Raw genomic sequence first — 22,054 nt, forward strand, 5'->3', positions numbered from 1 at the left:
AGGTTGGACTGTTATGGTGGAGAAGGTCAGAGCTAGGTGAAGAGACACTATTGAAGGTTGGACTGTTATGGTGGAGAAGGTCAGGGCTAGGTGAAGAGGGACAGTAGCTGAGTTATCAATGTGGTTTTGGACTGTTATGGTGGAGAAGGTCAGGGCTAGGTGAAGAGACATTATTGAAGGTTGGACTGTTATGGTGGAGAAGGTCAGGGCTAGGTGAAGAGACACTATTGGAGGTTGGACTGTTATGGTGGAGAAGGTCAGGATTAGGTGAAGAGATACTATTGAAGATTGGACTGTTATGGTGGAGAAGGTCAGGGCTAGATGAAGAGACACTATTGAAGGCTGGACTGTTATGTTGGAGAAGGTCAGGGCTAGGTGAAGAGACACTATTGAAGGTTGGACTGTTATGGTGGAGAAGGTCAGGGCTAAGTGAAGAGACACTATTGAAGGTAGTAGTAGAGGTGGCGGTGGTGCTGCATTTGGGGGGTTTGGAGATCAGAGTGGTTATAGGTTGTATAAAGTCATTGTTGAGCTCATTAGCTGTCTGAGAAGAAGGGGCATTAGGAGAGGGGGAAAGTTCCTTTTTTGTCCTTTGGTTAAATAGGGATGAGATGGTAGACCAGAATTTTTTTTTGGGGGGGTTAGTTCTGTGCTCCTGTTAGAGGTGGGTGTAGTTTGTCTTTGATCACTTACTTCTTAACTTGGCTGCGGAGTTGTCTACAGACTATTTTTGTTTTGTTTCCAGTTATCCCAGGCTATAGCCCTTTGTTTCATTAGGTTTTTGCACGCTTTGGATAATTAATTATTTTGTATCTAGTTCAGATATCATTATTTTTGTATGTTGTGAAGATAAAGTCATTTCTTATGTTTTTTCTTTTGTTCTGTACTAATCATTGTTCAATTTTCAGCAAATATTTTTAAATTAATTTACCTCCACAGGCACACTTCCCAATTTCCTTACTGACCATCTATCCACATTTGCCATTACAACCAGCACACACCTACCTGAAAAGCACACCCTAATATGCATCCACAACCTAACCAACCTTCCCCAAGATAAATTCAATCAATTGCTAAACAATATGAATTGGTCTTCCATAAAATATCTCCCTGTAGATGAAGCAGTGCAGCATTTGACCACCACATTTCTACAAATACTTAATTCTCTTGCTCCAGTATGCACTAAAAGAATTAATAATAATTAATACAAAATAAATCCAGAAGTTGGGGAGAAAGAAACTGAGACAACTGGTAAGTTATTATTTAAATAATTTCCTTTTATTGCTACATTGTACGTGTTACAATATATTCTTTAATTTCCTTGTTTAAATTGAACATCAAATAGTACTATTGCATTATTTATTTAATTGAAAGGATGTTTGTTATTTCATAAAGTCGCTAGAGTAGTTTGTTGATTTCATCTATTGGTTATTGTGGAAAGTTATGGTATTGTGAAGCTTGTTCTTGTAGCAAGACAAAGGCAAATGCTCGCCAGTGATATAAGCCTGCCGTTTGAATGTATGGATGTTTCTTTGATGTCTTTTATTTCTGGGATATGCTGCAGCGTGTGGTGACTGTGGATGGTGGAGGCGTTGTTTACTATATATTTTGTGGAATATGTAGGGCAGACATGGTTGCCGTTAGCGACATTGTAATTTATAGGCTTCTGGTGTTGTTTCATGAAATGCTTATCATGTTCAGGGATCGTTGAGATAGTAGTTGTTTATGGCTTTTAAATAAAATGGCTTGTATAATTAGATGTGTTTGTGTTTTGTAATAAGTATTGGTTACCCTCACTTATTTCGCAATTGGGTTGTGTTTAGTGGTTTGGTGGTGGTGCGAATGGATATAATATGGGAAGTTTTAGTGAGGGATGTTTTGAACGTAAAGTACTACGGTGGCTTGGTTCTGTTTTTTTTTTTTTTTCTCTCTGCCTTTCTTTTCAGGATACCAGGTCTGTATGCAATGGGTAAGGCTTGAGCTGCTCAGAAGCTTCAATTTAAAATGTATACTTACATTTCCCACTGAGATAATCTCGTGTGTTAATCTGACCTAATGAGACTCACGATCAGACAAGAGAAGCCTCTTCAAATATAACTGTTTCCTCCTGCTCTTGACGCTTGAATCCTGATGTAACAGATTGAACCTTGAACTGGTGAGATTACAACAGTCGCATAGAACCTTCAAACGCATATAATAAAACGGGATCACCTTCACTACTTTTATTATAGATCTGAGAAGAGAAGTTTAAAGCCATTAAGTTACTTTTTCTCATAACCTTGAAAATGAAACGTTTTAAGAAAAGAGACTGAGGGAAATGAACAGAAAAGTGTGAATAGCGAACATTACCTTACACCAGGTAAGAAAAGAGACTGAGGGAAATGAACAGAAAAGTGTGAGTAGTAAACATTAACTTACACCAGGTAAGAAAAGAGACTGAGGGAAATGAACAGAAAAGTGTGAGTAGCGAACATTAACTTACACCAGGTAAGAAAAGAGACTGAGGGAAATGAACAGAAAAGTGTGAGTAGTGAACATTACCTTACACCAGGTAAGAAAAGAGACTGAGGGAAATGAACAGAAAAGTGTGAGTAGTGAACATTACCTTATACCAGGTAAGAAAAGAGACTGAGGGAAATGAACAGAAAAGTGTGAGTAGCGAACATTAACTTACACCAGGTAAGAAAAAAGACTGAGGGAAATGAACAGAAAAGTGTGAGTAGTGAACATTAACTTACACCAGGTAAGAAAAGAGACTGAGGGAAATGAACAGAAAAGTGTGAGTAGTGAACATTAACTTACACCAGGTAAGAAAAGAGACTGAGGGAAATGAACAGAAAAGTGTGAATAGCGAACATTAACTTACACCAGGTAAGAAAAGAGACTGAGGGAAATGAACAGAAAAGTGTGAGTAGTGAACATTAACTTACACCAGGTAAGAAAAGAGACTGAGGGAAATGAACAGAAAAGTGTGAGTAGTGAACATTACCTTACACCAGGTAAGAAAAGAGACTGAGGGAAATGAACAGAAAAGTGTGAGTAGCGAACATTAACTTACACCAGGTAAGAAAAGAGACAGTGGGAAATGAACAGAAAAGTGTGAGTAGCGAACATTAACTTACACCAGGTAAGAAAAGAGACTGAGGGAAATGAACAGAAAAGTGTGAGTAGCGAACATTAACTTACACCAGGTAAGAAAAGAGACTGAGGGAAATGAACAGAAAAGTGTGAGTAGTGAACATTAACTTACACCAGGTAAGAAAAGAGACTGAGGGAAATGAACAGAAAAGTGTGAGTAGTAAACATTAACTTACACCAGGTAAGAAAAGAGACTGAGAGAAATGAACAGAAAAGTGTGAGTAGTAAACATTAACTTACACCAGGTAAGAAAAGAGACAGTGGGAAATGAACAGAAAAGTGTGAGTAGTGAACATTAACTTACACCAGGTAAGAAAAGAGACTGAGGGAAATGAACAGAAAAGTGTGAGTAGTAAACATTAACTTACACCAGGTAAGAAAAGAGACTGAGGGAAATGAACAGAAAAGTGTGAATAGTAAACATTACCTTACACCAGGTAAGAAAAGAGACTGAGGGAAATGAACAGAAAAGTGTGAGTAGTGAACATTAACTTACACCAGGTAAGAAAAGAGACTGAGGGAAATGAACAGAAAAGTGTGAGTAGCGAACATTACCTTACACCAGGTAAGAAAAGAGACTGAGGGAAATGAACAGAAAAGTGTGAGTAGCGAACACTAACTTACACCAGGTAAGAAAAAGAGACTGAGGGAAATGAACAGAAAAGTGTGAGTAGTGAAGATTAACTTACACCAGGTAAGAAAAGAGACTGAGGGAAATGAACAGAAAAGTGTGAGTAGTGAACATTACCTTACACCAGGTAAGGAAAGAGACTGAGAGAAATGAACAGAAAAGTGTGAGTAGTGAACATTAACTTACACCAGGTAAGAAAAGAGACTGAGGGAAATGAACAGAAAAGTGTGAGTAGTGAACATTACCTTACACCAGGTAAGAAAAGAGACTGAGGGAAATGAACAGAAAAGTGTGAGTAGTGAACATTAACTTACACCAGGTAAGAAAAGAGACTGAGGGAAATGAACAGAAAAGTGTGAGTAGTAACATTACCTTACACCAGGTAAGAAAAGAGACTGAGGGAAATGAACAGAAAAGTGTGAGTAGCGAACACTAACTTACACCAGGTAAGAAAAGAGACTGAGGGAAATGAACAGAAAAGTGTGAGTAGTGAACATTAACTTACACCAGGTAAGAAAAGAGACTGATGGAAATGAACAGAAAAGTGTGAGTAGTGAACATTACCTTACACCAGGTAAGGAAAGAGACTGAGAGAAATGAACAGAAAAGTGTGAGTAGTGAACATTAACTTACACCAGGTAAGAAAAGAGACTGAGGGAAATTAACAGAAAAGTGTGAGTAGTAAACATTACCTTACACCAGGTAAGAAAAGAGACTGAGGGAAATGAACAGAAAAGTGTGAGTAGTAAACATTAACTTACACCAGGTAAGAAAAGAGACTGAGGGAAATGAACAGAAAAGTGTGAGTAGTGAACATTACTTTGCACCAGGTAAGAAAAGAGACTATGGGAAATGAACAGAAAAGTGTGAGTAGTAAACATTAACTTACACCAGGTAAGAAAAGAGACTGAGGGAAATGAACAGAAAAGTGTGAGTAGTGAACATTACCTTGCACCAGGTAAGAAAAGAGACTGAGGGAAATGAACAGAAAACTGTGAGTAGCGAACATTAACTTACACCAGGTAAGAAAAGAGACTGAGGGAAATGAACAGAAAAGTGTGAGTAGTGAACATTACCTTACATCAGGTAAGAAAAGAGACTGAGGGAAATGAACAGAAAAGTGTGAGTAGTGAACATTACCTTATACCAGGTAAGAAAAGAGACTGAGGGAAATGAACAGAAAAGTGTGAGTAGTGAACATTAACTTTCACCAGGTAAGAAAAGAGACTGAGGGAAATGAACAGAAAAGTGTGAGTAGTGAACATTAACTTACACCAGGTAAGAAAAGAGACTGAGGGAAATGAACAGAAAAGTGTGAGTAGTGAACATTACGTTACACCAGGATATGAAAGGCTGATTACCACTATTGTTATTAGTATCTTTATTAATTTTACTAACATTCATTTTGTACATTTCTAAAACTGTCCTTAAAGGTTCATGCAATCATTCTGATTCTGTTGAGAAGCAGGTTTAGATTATCTCATTCCTTACACACACACACACACGCACACACACACGCACGCACACACACATACACACACACATATATATATATATATATATATATATATATATATATATATATATATATATATATATATATATGAAGTGTAGACCTGCTTCACTTATGAAGGTGTATCCTACTACTATAGCTGGTTCAGCATTAATATGTCTCTCTGAAATCACCATCCCAATACTGCAGTCAATCAAAGCTTGAACTTTAAAGTTACTTACTTATGTTTAAGAATAATTCAACAAGATGTGCTTTTGATATTCAATTCTTTTTACTTGACTGCACTTTATTGGTACCCTTTGCAACACAAAAATTTCCTCATTAATTGCAAATTTGTAAACTTTGATTCTCGCTTACAAATAATAGGTACGTTTGTAATATTATACAAATATATTGCAATAAATACTTCTAAAGAGTTTTCATGTTATGAAGAACGTTGGAACTGTTACATTTGATGAATAGTTATAAGGAAAGTGATAAGTTAAACAGTTAAGATACTGAGGTAAATAATATTACAATAGAATATATAAATATTATATATTCATACACTGGTTCACCAAAGTCAATCCACTTATATATTTACAATATATTTCGGAACAAATGGATATTAGATTACTGTTTTATGGATTGAAGTTTATTATTATACTAGAACAAATTGAAACTGTTGTTTGACATATATCATTTAGTAATATTCCAAATGAATGATTATGGTTATATTTTACTTCTTCTTATACATTTCAGATAAAATATATTTAATATATAGATATTCTATTAATGTTTTATCTTGTTTATGTAATTCTTGTGTACTAATAGTATACTAATATGGTGTTTTCATATGAAGCCATATTAATTCTATCTAAGTATATATCTTTTATTCAACAGTTGCTGAATAGAGGTTGTTATTGGTTAGAAGGTTAATTTGAGTGATAGTATGTCACTCAAATTGGGAGTTTTATACTCCAGGTAGATTCTAAGAGGTTATAATGTTTGTGATTGTTATTATCAGAGTTTTATAACATTTATTCTTTTGACATTCTCAAACACTGATAAAGAAATAAATAATATTTTGCTTTCATCTCTATTAGATGTTAAGCACAATCAATTATACAGTATTTCTACATTTAGTAATGTTTGTCTTTTCGGCTTTTCCCGGTTAGGGGTCACCAAAGCGGAACTCCAGTCTGCTAATGATTGGCAGTAGATTTTTATGGTGCTGAGTTGCCAACATTTAGTAATAATAAATTAATTTGGTTAATAACTCTTATATTTTCTATATTCCTTTAAATGAACTCATTAAGAGGTATTTCTCTAAACATAAATGGACTAAATCCTAGAAAGAGGGGTAATTTATTTAAATTCATCAAATTACATAAATCTCAATTAATATTTCTACAAGAAACACATTTAATAAATGAAGATATAGTCAGACTAAATAATAAATCATATAAAGTACTAATAAGTTCAAAACACACTCAAAAAAAGAGGAGTTGCAATACTATGAAACAATTATTTGACAAGTCTAAAAATAATTGACACATTCAAAGATGATAAAGAAATTTTTGTCTTGTTTCAATCAAATTAAATAAGAAGATTTATACGTTAGTAAATATATATTGGATCCCAGGAATAGGAACTAACACTGTGAAACAGCATTTAGACTTTATTATACAATTATCTAAAGGGAACATAATACTGGCAGGAGATTTCAACTGCATTCTGGACACCAAAGATTCAACTTCAAGTAAAAAGAGAAAAATCACACCATCAGCTAAAAAATTAAAGAAATTCTCAGACATATATTTATTAAAAGATATAAGTAATTTTGCAAATTCCAATTCTTTATTATATACTTTTTTCCCACAGACATAATACATTTTCTAAGATAGATGGAGTTTTTTCTCTAATAACTTAATAGATACCAAAATAATTATATGTCCAATTTCAGATCATAATCCCATCCTATTTGAAATTACAATTAATAGTAATTATGATACCCAAATAAGAAGAATACCGGCTTATATAACAAAATTAAAGGAATTTAAAGAATTTATAGATTTAGAAACTCGGATCTTTATGGACACTAATAACACTAATGAAACCAGTGAAATCTATATATGGGATGCTCTTAAGGCTTATCTTTATGGAAGAACTCTTAATTGGTTTTATGAAAAAAAAGAAAGGTTGGGATGAACAACTACTTGACATACAAAATAAATTAGATATAGTAAAACAGAATCAAGAGAGAAATTTAGATAAAAATGAAAAAAAAGAAGGAAATAAATGCACTAAACAATAAGTATCTAGAGATATTAAATAATAAAATTATGATTGCTTTGGAAAAATTTAAATTTATACAATTTTCCACTAATCCACGGTCACTCAACATGTTAGCTAATAAAAACTAAAAGACTATCCAAATTTAATCATATAAATGAAATATATTCACCTAAGGAAAAAAGGACAGTCTCAGACATACAAAACATATTGACGGAATTTAGACAATTTTTCATTAATATAAATCAGCATACTGAGACAATTGATTCTAATGAAGAAAGCAGAACCTTTATTAATAAATATACCCCAAATAAACTATCAAATGAACAAACTAATATTATAGACAAGCCCATTATTTTAAAAGATATTGAAATACAAATTACCAAATTAAAATTAAATAAAGCTCCAGGAAACAACGGCATTATTCCTGAAATTTATAAGATCTTGCCTTTGAATACATTAGAATTATTACATAATGTTTACAATAGTGCTCAAAATAGAAATATAACTCCACCCTCATGGAAATACACATTTATCTCCCCCATCCTGAAATCCAATAAAGATCCAATTCATTGCTCATAATATAGGCCAATTTCTTTGTTAAATGTTGACTATAAAATGTTTATGTCAATATATGCCGATAGGCTTAAAATCTTTTTACCATCACTAGTAGAAGATAATCAAACTGGTTTCATTATAAATAGAAATTCTTATGATAACATCAAAAGAACCTTATATTTAATATAATCAGCCAAACCTTTAAATAAAAACCTAACATTAATTAGTCTAGATATAAACTGTGCATTCAATTCAGTTAATTGGGATTACTTATTTATTTTATTACAAAGTTTAAATTTTTCAAATAATTTTATTAATTTAATAACCCAATTATATAAAGATTGCCAAGCATATATTAAAATAGGAACAACTATTTCTCAAAATATTCCCATCATTAAGGGTACCAAACAAGGTTGTCCATTAGCTCCCTTATTATTTACATTAATTATGGAGCCCTGGGCCAACTTGATAATAAATAATGTGGCAATTGAAGGATACAAGATAACTTCAAAGGAATCCTCCAAAGTACAAATGTTTGCTGATGATATTCTAATTACATTAGAAGGAAATAAATCCATCAGAGCATTATTCTCAGATATGGAGTATTTTCAAAAAAATCAGGGTTACTCATTTAATAATAACAAAACTCAAATACTAATAATTGGCCCTAAGAAATTTGATTTACAGGATAATTATAAAAATACATAACACAATCGGAAGAAATATGTTATTTGGGTATTATGATTACTAAAAGTATTAAATATATTGTTCAAGTAAACTATAATAAAAGTCTAAAGATAATAGAAAACCTTACTCAGAAATGCAATAAGATTCCATTCTCAATGGATGAGAAACTTTTAATAATTAAGATGATCTTTCTACCCAAAATTTTGTATATTATTCAATCAATCTCCTTACCCCCTCCTACTTATATTATTAAAAATTTCAATTCTATGATGCATACATTTTTATGGTATCCAACCAAATTCAGAATAGCTTGGTCCACCCATATGAAAAATTGGAATAATGGAGGTATAGCCATCCTAAATATAGAAATTTATGCAATCTCATTGATGGTTAAAACTATTTCTCTTCTTATAGATCCACAATATTCAGCCAAATGGGAAAAAATTCTAGAAATTTTAGCTTGTAAAGCAATAAATAACAACAGATCCCAGAAAACAGACCTGTTAAATAATACTTTCATATGGGTTTTAAAAGAATGCATTACTTTTAATAATACTCAGAATTTTAAATCAAATTACATAACTCTTTTGTTGAGATCTTTCAGAAATTTAATGTTTAAATTTAATAATTTTAAAGATTGGTTATTTCTGTTATTTCCAATAGCCTGCACACATAGTCTTATATTTTCCTCTGATTACTCAAAAATGTATTAATTTAAAGATAAAAAAAATAATATTTTGGTTTCACATGATGTCAGATAATGACTTAAAATTTATTAACATACTTAAAAATGAATATGATGTGGTAGTTTCTCACTACTGAGTACATACTTAGGGTGCTCCTGTTGATGTGGTAGTTTCTCACTACTGAGTACATACTTAGGGTGTTTCTATTTATGTGGTAGTTTCTCACTGCTGAGTACATACTTAAGGTGTTCCTATTGATGTGGAAGTTTCTCATTACTGAGTGCATACTTAGGGTGTTTCTATTGATGTGGTAGTTTCTCACTACTGAGTATATACTTAGGGTGTTCCTATTGATGTGGTAGTTTCTCACTACTGAGTACATACTTAGGGTGTTTCTATCGATGTGGTAGTTTCTCACTACTGAGTACATACTTAGGGTGTTCCTGTTGATGTGGTAGTTTCTCACTACTGAGTACATACTTAGGGTGTTCCTGTTGATGTGGTAGTTTCTCACTACTGAGTGCATACGTACGGTGTTCCTATCAATGTTGTAGTTTCTCACTACTGAGTGCATACTTAGGGTGTTTCTATCGATGTGATAGTTTCTCACTACTGAGTACAAACTTAGGGTGTTCCTATTGATGTGGTCGTTTCTCACTACTGAGTGCATATGTAGGGTGTTCCTATCAATGTGGTAGTTTCTCACTACTGAGTACATACTTAGGGTGTTCCTATTGATGTGGTTGTTTCTCACTACTGAGTACATACGTAGGGTGTTCCTATTGATGTGGTAGTTTCTCACTACTGAGTACATACTTAGGGTGTTCCTGTTGATGTGGTAGTTTATCACTGCTGAGTACATACTTAAGGTGCTCCTATCGATGTGGTAGTTTCTCACTACTGAGTACATACTTAAGGTGTTCCTGTTGATGTGGTAGTTTCTCACTACTGAATACATACTTATGGTGTTTCTATCAATGTGGCAGTTTCTCACTACTGAGTACATACTTAGGGTGTTCCTATTGATGTGGTAGTTTCTCACTACTGAGTACATACGTAGGGTGTTTCTATTGATGTGGTAGTTTCTCACTACTGAGTACATACTTAGGGTGTTCCTGTTGATGTGGTAGTTTCTCACTACTGAGTACATACTTAGGGTGGTCCTATTGATGTGGTAGTTTCTCACTACTGGGTACATACTTAGGGTGTTCCTATTGATGTGGTAGTTTCTCACTACTGAGTACATACTTAGGGTGTTCCTACTGATGTGGTAGTTTCTCACTACTGAGTACATACTTAGGGTGTTCCTATTGATGTGGTAGTTTCTCACTACTTAGTACATACTTAGGGTGTTCCTCTTGATGTGGTAGTTTCTCACTACTGAGTACATACTTACAGTATTCCTATTGATGTGGTAGTTTCTCACTACTGAGTACATACTTAGGGTGTTTCTATCAATGTGGTAGTTTCTCACTACTGAGTACATACTTAGGGTGTTCCTACTGATGTGGTAGTTTCTCACTACTGAGTACATACTTAGGGTGTTCCTATTGATGTGGTAGTTTCTCACTACTTAGTACATACTTAGGGTGTTCCTCTTGATGTGGTAGTTTCTCACTACTGAGTACATACTTACGGTATTCCTATTGATGTGGTAGTTTCTCACTACTGAGTACATACTTAGGGTGTTTCTATCGATGTGGTAATTTCTCACTACTGAGTACATACTTAGGGTGTTTCTATTGATGTGGTAGTTTCTTACTACTGAGTACATACTTAGGGTGTTCCTGTTGATGTGGTAGTTTCTCACGACTGAGTACATGCTTAGGGTGTTCCTATTGATGTGGTAGTTTCTCCTACTGAGTACATACTTAGGGTGTTCCTATTGATGTGGTAGTTTCTCACTACTGAGTACATACTTAGGGTGTTCCTATTGATGTGGTAGTTTCTCACTACTGAGTACATACTTAGGGTGTTTCTATCGATGTGGTAGTTTCTCACTACTGAGTACATACTTAGGGTGTTCCTCTTGATGTGGTAGTTTCTCACTACTGAGTACATACTTATGGTGTTCCTATTGATGTGGTAGTTTCTCACTACTGAGTACATACTTAGGGTGTTCCTATTGATGTGGTAGTTTCTCACTACTGAGTACATACTTAGGGTGTTCCTCTTGATGTGGTAGTTTCTCACTACTGACTACATACTTAGGGTGTTCCTATTGATGTGGTAGTTTCTCACTACTGAGTACATACTTAGGGTGTTTCTATCGATGTGGTAGTTTCTCACTACTGAGTACATACTTAGGGTGTTTCTATCAATGTGGTAGTTTCTCACTACTGAGTACATACTTAGGGTGTTCCTCTTGATGTGGTAGTTTCTCACTACTGAGTACATACTTAGGGTGTTCCTATTGATGTGGTAGTTTCTCACTACTGAGTACATACTTAGGGTGTTCCTCTTGATGTGGTAGTTTCTCACTACTGAGTACATACTTAGGGTGTTCCTATTGATGTGGTAGTTTCTCACTACTGAGTACATACTTAGGGTGTTTCTATCGATGTTGTAGTTTCTCACTACTGAGTACATACTTAGGGTGTTTCTATCGATGTGGTAGTTTCTCACTACTGACTACATACTTAGGGTGTTCCTCTTGATGTGGTAGTTTCTCACTACTGACTACATACTTAGGGTGTTCCTATTGATGTGGTAGTTTCTCACTACTGAGTACATACTTAGGGTGTTTCTATCGATGTGGTAGTTTCTCACTACTGAGTACATACTTAGGGTGTTTCTATCGATGTGGTAGTTTCTCACTGCTGAGTACATACTTAAGGTGTTCCTATTGATGTGGAAGTTTCTCATTACTGAGTGCATATGTAGGGTGTTTCTATTGATGTGGTAGTTTCTCACTACTGAGTACATACTTAGGGTGTTCCTCTTGATGTGGTAGTTTCTCACTACTGAGTACATACTTAGGGTGTTCCTATTGATGTGGTAGTTTCTCACTACTGAGTACATACTTAGGGTGTTCCTGTTGATGTGGTAGTTTATCACTGCTGAGTACATACTTACGGTGCTCCTATTGATGTGGTAGTTTCTCACTACTGAGTACATACTTAGGGTGTTTCTATCGATGTGGTAGTTTCTCACTACTGAGTACATACTTAGGGTGTTCCTATTGATGTGGTAGTTTCTCACTACTGAGTACATACTTAGGGTGTTCCTATTGATGTGGTAGTTTCTCACTACTGAGTACATACTTAGGGTGTTCCTGTTGATGTGGTAGTTTCTCACTACTGAGTACATACTTAGGGTGTTCCTATTGATGTGGTAGTTTCTCACTACTGAGTACATACTTAGGGTGTTTCTATCGATGTGGTAGTTTCTCACTACTGAGTACATACTTAGGGTGTTTCTATCGATGTGGTAGTTTCTCACTACTGAGTACATACTTACGGTGTTCCTATTGATGTGGTAGTTTCTCACTACTGAGTACATACTTAGGGTGTTCCTATTGATGTGGTAGTTTCTCACTACTGAGTACATACTTAGGGTGTTCCTGTTGATGTGGTAGTTTCTCACTACTGAGTACATACTTAGGGTGTTCCTGTTGATGTGGTAGTTTCTCACTACTGAGTACATACTTAGGGTGTTCCTGTTGATGTGGTAGTTTCTCACTACTGAGTACATACTTAGGGTGTTTCTATCGATGTGGTAGTTTCTCACTACTGAGTACATACTTAGGGTGTTTCTATCGATGTGGTAGTTTCTCACTACTGAGTACATACTTAGGGTATTCCTATCGATGTGGTAGTTCGCAGGAACATTGCTGTTACTGAAAGGGATGATAATACATTTTTTGCTTTGAGTTTAAGGCCATGACCTTGGCACCAATTATTTGTTTGCATAAGACCCTCTTGTAGGATGTTGGCATCGTTTGGGGATTCTATGACCGCTCCCAGTTTGCAGTCATCAGCAAACTTTGTCAGCCACAGACCTTTATTTTTTGCTTATATTTTGGAGAAATAGATTCAGAACAGTAGTGGTTCCAGGACTGATCCCTGTGGAATGCCACTGGTTATGGGTCTGCTGTTTTAGGTGGATTCCCCTGTTTTGACTGTATGGGTTCTGTCGGTGACCCATTTAGTGACCTACCTAATGATATAAGGGTTGATACCTACCTGGGTGAATTTGTCAGTAATGCCTGAGTGAGGAATAGTGTCAAAGCCTTGGCCAAGTCCAGGTAGGCTGTATGCAGAGTTTTCCCCTTGTCTGGGGCTCTGGTGACTATCTCTAAGAAGTCCACCAGGTTTAACAGGCATGATCTCCCTTTGACAAATCCAAACTAAGTAGGGTCAAGTGTCTGTAGATTACCTATATATTTGTTGATAAGGTCTATGATGATTCATTTCATGGCCTTGCAGATAAGACTAGTCAGGCTAATAGGTCTATAGTTCCTAGGGTCGGTGGAAGCTCCACCCTTGTGCAAGGGGATAACTGTGGCCATTTTCCATTCAGCTGGCATGAAGCCGGTGCTTAGACTATGATTGAAAAAAGTACCTAGTGGTGTTGCTAATTCTTGTTGAAACCCATGGAGGACACAGCATGGGATGTTATCAAGTCCCATAGATGCTGTGTTTTTGGCCTTAGAGAAGGCATTTATGACTTGCTGTCTAGAGATACAAGGTAGAGGACAGGTGAAAGGAATGTCATGGGGTATGTGTGGTGGGGACAGGGGAGTGAAGTTTTCACAGAACCTGTTGGCTAGCAGGTTTGCTATGTCTACAGGCTCTGTGTATGTGGTATCATTAACTACCAGTCCAAGTCTTACCTTTTAGGCTACAGATGTAACTAAAGAACACCCTATGGTTGTCTTTAGCTGAGGACGCTAATATGGATTCGTAGTTTACTTAGGAGGACTTCACAAGAAGTCTTATTTGCTTGTTTAAGCTGAGGAGGGAGTGTTTCCAGTTTTGGGCTCAATTGCTACCTCTTACTTTTGGACAACAATTTCTTCCTCTTATTTTAAAGCCTGTTAATGGCAGTTGCACACCAGGCAGGTTTGCTTTTCCTTGAACAACTTGTTTTGGTCATATCGGGTACGGCCATGTCAGTGCAGTTACACAGGTGTTTGTAAAAAGCATTGGTGTAGGACTTGGTATAGTTGCCAGTTCCATCTTAGGGGGAGGTGCAGTGAAGCTATTTATACCATCCCTTCGAAGGATATAATCTCCTTTGGAGAAGTATTTTAGTTTAGTTGCTGCTATGGCAGGAGGGGGTCTGGTGTGATAGTTACATCGAACGAGACGGATTTGTGGTCAGATCTGACAAAGGAAGATCTCACAGTGGGGGTGCTACAGCGGTCCCCCATATTGATAAGTACCAGACCCAGGATGTTGGCATCCCTAATTGGGGTGTCCTCCAACTGGTCCAGGGCGTTGGAGTTAATGAACTTGAGGAACCTTTGGGCAAGTGGGTTTGAGCACGAGTAATTTACTCAATGGATAGGTAATTAAAATCACTCAAAACCATGGTATTTGGATGTATGCTGATGGATTCCAGTAGATCCAAGTAGGCAGAGAGGGTGTCTTGATTCATGGAGGGGGTCCTGTATCTGGCAGTGATTTGAATAGGTGTCCTACCAACAATTAGTTGCACCCGAAGTGTCTCCAGGGAATCATACCGTTTAACCAATTTGGAGGTATAATTTATCTTTAATGAATATTGATACACTGCCTCCTTTAGTTTTCACACCTTTTATTCATGGTCTGAACATGTGGTAGGAGGTGTAACCTGGTATGGCTGGGGTGCTGTCCACTGCCTTGAACCAGGTCTCCATGACTGCACAGATGTCAGCATCTTCCAAGGTGAGGACTGCTTCTAGTGAGTGCAGTTTCATGCTAAGACTCCTAGCATTTAGCAACATAACCTTGAGGTTGTTTTTTTTTTTTTTATTACATTTTTATGTTGGGAATTTTGTCCTTTTGGCATTGCCTTAAAAAGGCACTATGGGAGTGGCAAGAGCCTTTGCCAGTATCCAAAATTCCAGGGGTGATAGATGAAGACCATCTCTGACAAAGCATTGAGGTCTATTGATCATGTCATCCCAGGCTGACAGAAACTGGATCCCCTTAGAATGACACCAGAAACTAAACCAATTGTTGAAGTCAATCATTTTTTGTTTACATTGTGGTATCATCCTAGGTGAGGGTTGGATGCTGCTCAAGGCTAGGGACATACCTGCCTGGGACACACATACATAGAGCTCAGTCATGTCTCTCCTCATGTAGTCCAGTGAGGTACATCTCAAGTCATTCACACCGACGTGTACTATGACTGCATCATAACGGTACTTGTTGTTGAGAGACGTTGGTGCCTGCATGATCTGACAAATCCTAGCACCAGAAAGACAGCAGACTGTCACTTTCTTCTTGTTCACCCTGGTGAGGGGGACATCTCTGTGTCTCACTAGAGAGTCTTCTGTGACTAAGATATTTGGAGTGGATGTGCGTTGCCTTATGGGCTTTGATGGTGAGACACTTGTGTTTGTGTCATTATGTGTATTGTGTGTTTTGGGTGTTATGATTGGTTTAGTCTGCATGTGTTTTGGAGGTTTCTGGTGTTTTAGGTAGACTTTTTGTGAGTACCTTCACATATGTTAGTCTATGTACTATGTATGTCTATGTATGGATGGCACAGTGGTGCAGCGGTAGCGTTATCACCTCACAGCAAGAGGTTCTGCAGTTCAATTCATGGCTGGGGTGCCTTCTGTGTGGAGTCAGAATGTCCTTCCTGCATTTGTGTGGGTTTCCTCCAGGTGCTCTGGTTTCCTCCCACATACAAAGACATGCATCTAGAGAGTTTCTCCCCGGGCCTCCACTGAAAACTGGCTTTGTGCCAAGTCGAACTTTCCCAGTAAACAAATGTTAAAATAAATAAAAATAAAGTGTATATGCTATATGTCATGAGTAGAAGTTATGGTAGGTGGGCTAACAACCTGCTTGTATTGCGTGAGAGGGCAGTGATTCCAGATTCATAGTGTAGGTGCATCTCTCACAAATGGTACAGGAATGATTTAGAATAAGGGGGTTTGTCAGTGTACATGTGGCACTTATTACACTGTCTCAGTAGATCCATGTCAACCAGGCTGGTAGGAGAAAAGGAAGGAAACTGACAGCTCATGGTACTAGGAATAATCTTGGTCTGGCTATAACAGCTGAAGAGGGAATACAGCCGGGCAGGTATTAGTAGGTTTAGGTGTGAAGAGCTCTGGTTTAGGTAATATTTGTGAGGTTAGAGAGCAGGCATCTGTAACCAGTAATCCTTCCACACAGTAGTACTTGATGTTGTGCGATGCACAGACAGGCTCAAACAAGCACAAACTGGTTCAAACAGAGGCTTATTAAAGCAGACAAACAGGAAACAGCCAAAGTTAAAATTATCCAATCAAAACACCCTAAACAGAGCCCTGCAACAGTAACTCTAGCTAGATCAGTCCAAACTGCACCTTCCTCCCACAAGGGCACAGGGTGACCACTCCAGACAGAAGATTAACTGTTTTACAAGCTCTAAAGGTCACAAACAATACTAGATTCAGCAAAAACCTGAACCCGGCCTGTGTTAGTGTTTTTCAAGTACAGCAAACAAGTAAAATGGCAGATGAACATTAATTATAGTTGTAAGAGAAATTCAATTAGCAGACAGTCTAAAAATGCAGTAAAATACAGTTGCACAGTTTAAATAAACAGATATGCAGCAATATTGTCTTAGTTAATCAGAAAGTGCAGAATAAAAGTTGAAAATAAGCATATCTTTTGTAGTCTGTCAACAGGAAAACAGTAGAGCAAGGGCAGAAGGCCTAACTCACTGGAACTTTGAGCAAACAAACAACTGGTAATATCTAAGATATTTTATGATATAAATGGACATTGACAAAGAATTTCCCTGTCTCCGGCTATGGCATTTCACACCATATCCCTCAAAAACATGTAGCACTGTCATCTATGAAAATATGAACAATAAATGACAAACAGTGATTAATTTCTCTAATGCAGGAAATTCTGAATTAACAATCTTGGTGTAATTTTGTTAATAACTGCTTGCACTTTGTAACACTGCCCATTATTGGGTGATAAGTCACTTAGTTACAGAAGCCAGACTCAAAACGTTTGTATGCCATAAGGAGCTATAGGTGTGAACTGGAAGTATAAAGGCTTAACTGAGTTAACACCAGAAGCTATGAATGCCTTAAGGGGTGACATACTAATTGTAGGCCTCATTTTATTAATCCTTGATAAAAACATTACAGTGTTGAAGGACTGCAGTCAACAAGAGTTTCTTGGTATACTAAATAACCTTTCCATTAGATTTGAGCTCCAGTGTACTACTCTTGTAAAAGCTGGTTGCTTGCCCACTACTGATCAGGACAGTTCCCTACTTAACTCAATTACAGATCACCTGTAATTCAACCTGTGGTGACCCTCCACTGAACCAGTAATCAAGGAGCCTCAATCCTCACCACTGGTTACAGTATGGGGATGTTCACTGAGAAGATGACAGGTAGACACACAGTATTTCCAGATGCAATTTCCTTTAAGAGCACACACAGACCACAGTCAGTCTGGGGCTTCTTTCTTCTGATCCCCAATAAGACTCCCCACTGGCACAGCTATGTAGTTGAATCCTTAGCCAGGTCCTCCAACACTGGCTCTGTCCAACCAGTGTTTCATGTCCCTGTCCAATTAGCTGACACACACACTCTTGGAGATTTGTTTTACACACACACACACACACACACACACACACACACACACACACACACACACACACACACACACCTGGGAAAAACTGGCACAGATTTACTAGCTATGCCCCCTTCTGCTCAAACTATAAGGTAGTTACCACTGCCACCAGAACCCCTTATCAGCTACTTTAAGGCCCTTAATAAAGGGTGTCCAATTTTACTGTATAATATTAATATTAATACAAATGGTAGTTTGACCAAGAGCAATGCTATTAGGAATGGCCCACACAGTGTCACCAAATAAATATGCACACACTCTCAAAACTTAAATATCTCTACACAGATCAGCCACAATTAAAGGTTTAAATATATTTAACAATAAATAATAAAATAATAAGACAATACTAAATATATATTCACAGTGACATCAGAGTTCAAAATCAGATGAAATATTTAAAATAACATTGCAGTACAGGCTCACACAAATAAAGAAAAAACATCTGAACTAAGCTTTACTATATTCCTAACTGAATCGAAGAGAATTATACTGTTCCCTAAAAACTTGCTTCATTAGAGCAAGGCAACTGTGGTAAATGGTTCTTATTGTTGTTTTCAGATTCAAGACAGAATACAGAATGCTCTCTCTTACTAAGATACTTCTCAAATTAATATCTAAAATATTACTGCTGGGATAGCTTGCAGAATGACATAATTTCTGGTCATCTGACTTCTAGCTCCCAGGCCAAAATCCCCATTGCTAGAGGCTGGCAGCATTAACATCTACCTGTAAAATATACACACAAGGGCTTTTCCTCAGATCTTTGGCAGATGCTGGAAATCATAAAACAATTGCATTCCTTCATGCTTCAAAGGTAGCAATTAGTTCACTCCAAGGACAATACAGAAAGCTTCTTAGTACAGACCTTGTGTCTCTAGCTACATTGAAAACTTGAGAAAGAACCTCTTTATTTCATCCTAATTTAATTTCAGATATTTTTTCTAAAGTTTGCTGGACTGAGGTTAACCTCCTATATTCCAGTTTCCACTGTTAAAATAGATAAATTTAAACAGCTACAATAGTGCATGTACATTTCTGTTCTCTTCCAGTAGGGCACACTGTGAATACATTTTAAGCACAAGAACTTTACAAAATACCTTTTTAACACAGACATCTGTGCAGAGCAGTTTGACATACACATGACATACTGTTCTAATGCATTGTAACACAAGCTTCTTATATAAATCATTTTGATATTCACCAATGATATATAATTATTTACAAAATTCCAGCTAGCTGTGATGGCAGTATCTCATTTTGTCACACAACCCCTGTTACCCTCTCTTCCTAGTAAATTAATCAGAAGAAATAGTACTTAGAAACTATGACCTCAAAGTAGAAATTATGCAATTTATGATGCAATGCTAGTTCCTAATTCCAACCACCTTTTAACATTTTCACTAGAAGGATGTCTTCTCTTGACAGGCTTTACAGCTCTGGAGTTCTCTTCCAAATTCTGCCAGAGGGATCAGGAATTATAATCATTTTAAAAAATCCACTCCGAGTCATTGAGCACTAAAACTCCTACAACTGTATAAATGTAGCCCAAGTTTGTCATTTTATTTGTGACCCACACTTTGACAGCAGATATTATAGTTTAAAGTACTAACATGCTAACACCAATGTCACCTTGTGCTCTTCTGTAAATGTGCCCTTATCTTTGGGACAGGCTGTGCTGCATTTTAGAGGACTGAGTAAATTAGGATGTATGTATACTGGTCTGTGTATATAATATTTGTTATAACTTACCACTTATTGTGGGTTCTGTGCCTGTGGTATGTGCACTAAATATTAATATCCTACCTGCAATCCTATGACATAACAGGGTCTCCACCTAATATATTCCTCCACTACACATTTTATATATATAAAAAACATTGAATCACATAGTTAGTATGTAAATACATAAAATGCAGGCCATCAGATGTAATATAATAGAAATAAGTAAGAAGATGTGTTAGACCAAAGTTTTAAATTGTGTTGAAACAAAACCACTGTGGTAAACTAGTAAAACACTGCCATCTACTGGTCACGAAATAATGCTAAATAAAAGTATTCTAGTTTAGCAGATCTAAGTTTAAGGACAGGCGCTAAAGAAATACAGTCATTCAAGCCTGGTACGCTGTTGGCCTCCAAGCTCAACTGCCAAAATAATTCCCTGTTCTCTATCATTGTCTCCCAGGGACCACCTTGAGGGTCCTGTTCTATTTTGTCTATGACAAAAAAACAAAAACTGCGTCTTTACAAAGTGTGGTATGTCTAAATAGTGCATTGTTAGTGTCTTGCTTACTAATGTCATAGAGATGTTCATATATTCGCCTCTTAAACTTCCTTGTGGTCACACTGTTACCAACACAGAGAATACCCCTACCCCAAACACAAATTGGAGCAGTAATTTCATCTTGAATTTCAGTACTGACACGTATTTGGTTAAAGACATTATTTCTAGAAATTGGGGGAAGTTTGGAGACTATTCTGACTTGGACTTGTTATTCAAGGACCCCCTGAAATTTACTTATAGGAAGGGGAAAAATATTAAGGAATTGTTGGAATATATAAAACCAAAGCAGGATAGGCAGAAGAAAGGCACTTTTAAGTATGGGGCTTGCTGCCAATGCTCACATGTTATACAGGGGGAGAGTTTGTATTTAATGGAGAGGAACACAAAGTTAGAAACTAACACAGACCTCTCAACTGTCCCTGATGTTCAGGGAAGTCCCTGATTTAGACTCCGATTGTAGGTCTGTCCCTCTTAATCCCTCTTAAAACCGGTGACTGCTGAAGAAAAGGTGGTGATTTGCCCTTAAGAAATAATGATAGTAATTCAGAGTTATAGACGTTTTACATCAGAAAATCTATATTAATCCACATTATCTTAATCTGCAAATGTTTCAAGCTAATAGTACAAATATTTAAAAAATGTACCTGATTGTCCCTGATTATTTGAGGATTTGTCCCTGATTCTGTTGAGATTTGTCTCTGTTCGGTTGAGAGCTATGAACTAACACGTTCTCCAACTGCGACACCTTGGGGATCATATATATCACCATTTGTAAACCCTGTGGAGCCTTCTACATAGGGAAGACCACAAGGAAGTTTAAGAGGCGAATATACGAACATCTCTATGACATTAGTAAGCAAGACACTAACAATGCACTATTTAGACATACCACACTTTGTAAAGACACAGTTTTTTTTTTTTTTTTTGTCATAGAAAAAACAGAACAGGACCCTCAAGGTGGTCCCTGGGAGACAATGATAGAGAACAGGGAACTATTTTGGCAGTTGAGCTTGGAGGCCAACAGCATACCAGGCTTGAATGACTGTATTTCTTTAGTGCCTGTCCTTAAACTTAGATCTGCTAAACTAGAATACTTTTATTTAGCATTATTTCTTGACCAGTAGATGGCAGTGTTTTACTAGTTTACCACAGTGGTTTTGTTTCAACACAATTTAAAACTTTGGTCTAACACATCTTCTTACTTATTTCTATTATATTACATCTGATGGCCTGCATTTTATGTATTTACATACTAACTATGTGATTCAATGTTTTTTAAAATCTGTTTTTTAAAAAATTTGTTACTGTAACAAGTAACTGTTTTAGGAGTTTTTATAGTTGCATTTTTACAGTTGCACTTTGAATGCACTACATTCAATTATACTAAATGTTTTAATTGGTTCATTGTTTTGTCAATGGGAAGGGAGAGTTATTTAAGGAGATTACTAGCTTGGTTAGCTATTCATTCTGATGAAGTCTAAG

General features: G+C 36.5%; 1 protein-coding gene and 1 long non-coding RNA gene across 2 annotated transcripts in view; one reads left to right on the forward strand and one right to left on the reverse strand.

Moving 5' to 3' along the window:
• Nucleotides 1–22,054, reverse strand: part of SRPK3 (SRSF protein kinase 3) — a 2,415,720-nt gene that overhangs the window by 931,752 nt on the left and 1,461,914 nt on the right. The gene's annotated exons all lie outside the window — the stretch shown is intronic.
• Nucleotides 1,974–3,901, forward strand: LOC122808953. Its single transcript, XR_006365846.1, has 2 exons — nt 1,974–3,319; nt 3,384–3,901. It is a non-coding gene; the product is annotated as an uncharacterized LOC122808953 (long non-coding RNA).

The sequence above is a fragment of the Protopterus annectens genome, chromosome 8.part0 (genome assembly GCF_019279795.1).
Source record: "Protopterus annectens isolate FY-2018-M chromosome 8.part0, PAN1.0, whole genome shotgun sequence".
NCBI lineage: Eukaryota > Metazoa > Chordata > Ceratodontiformes > Protopteridae > Protopterus > Protopterus annectens.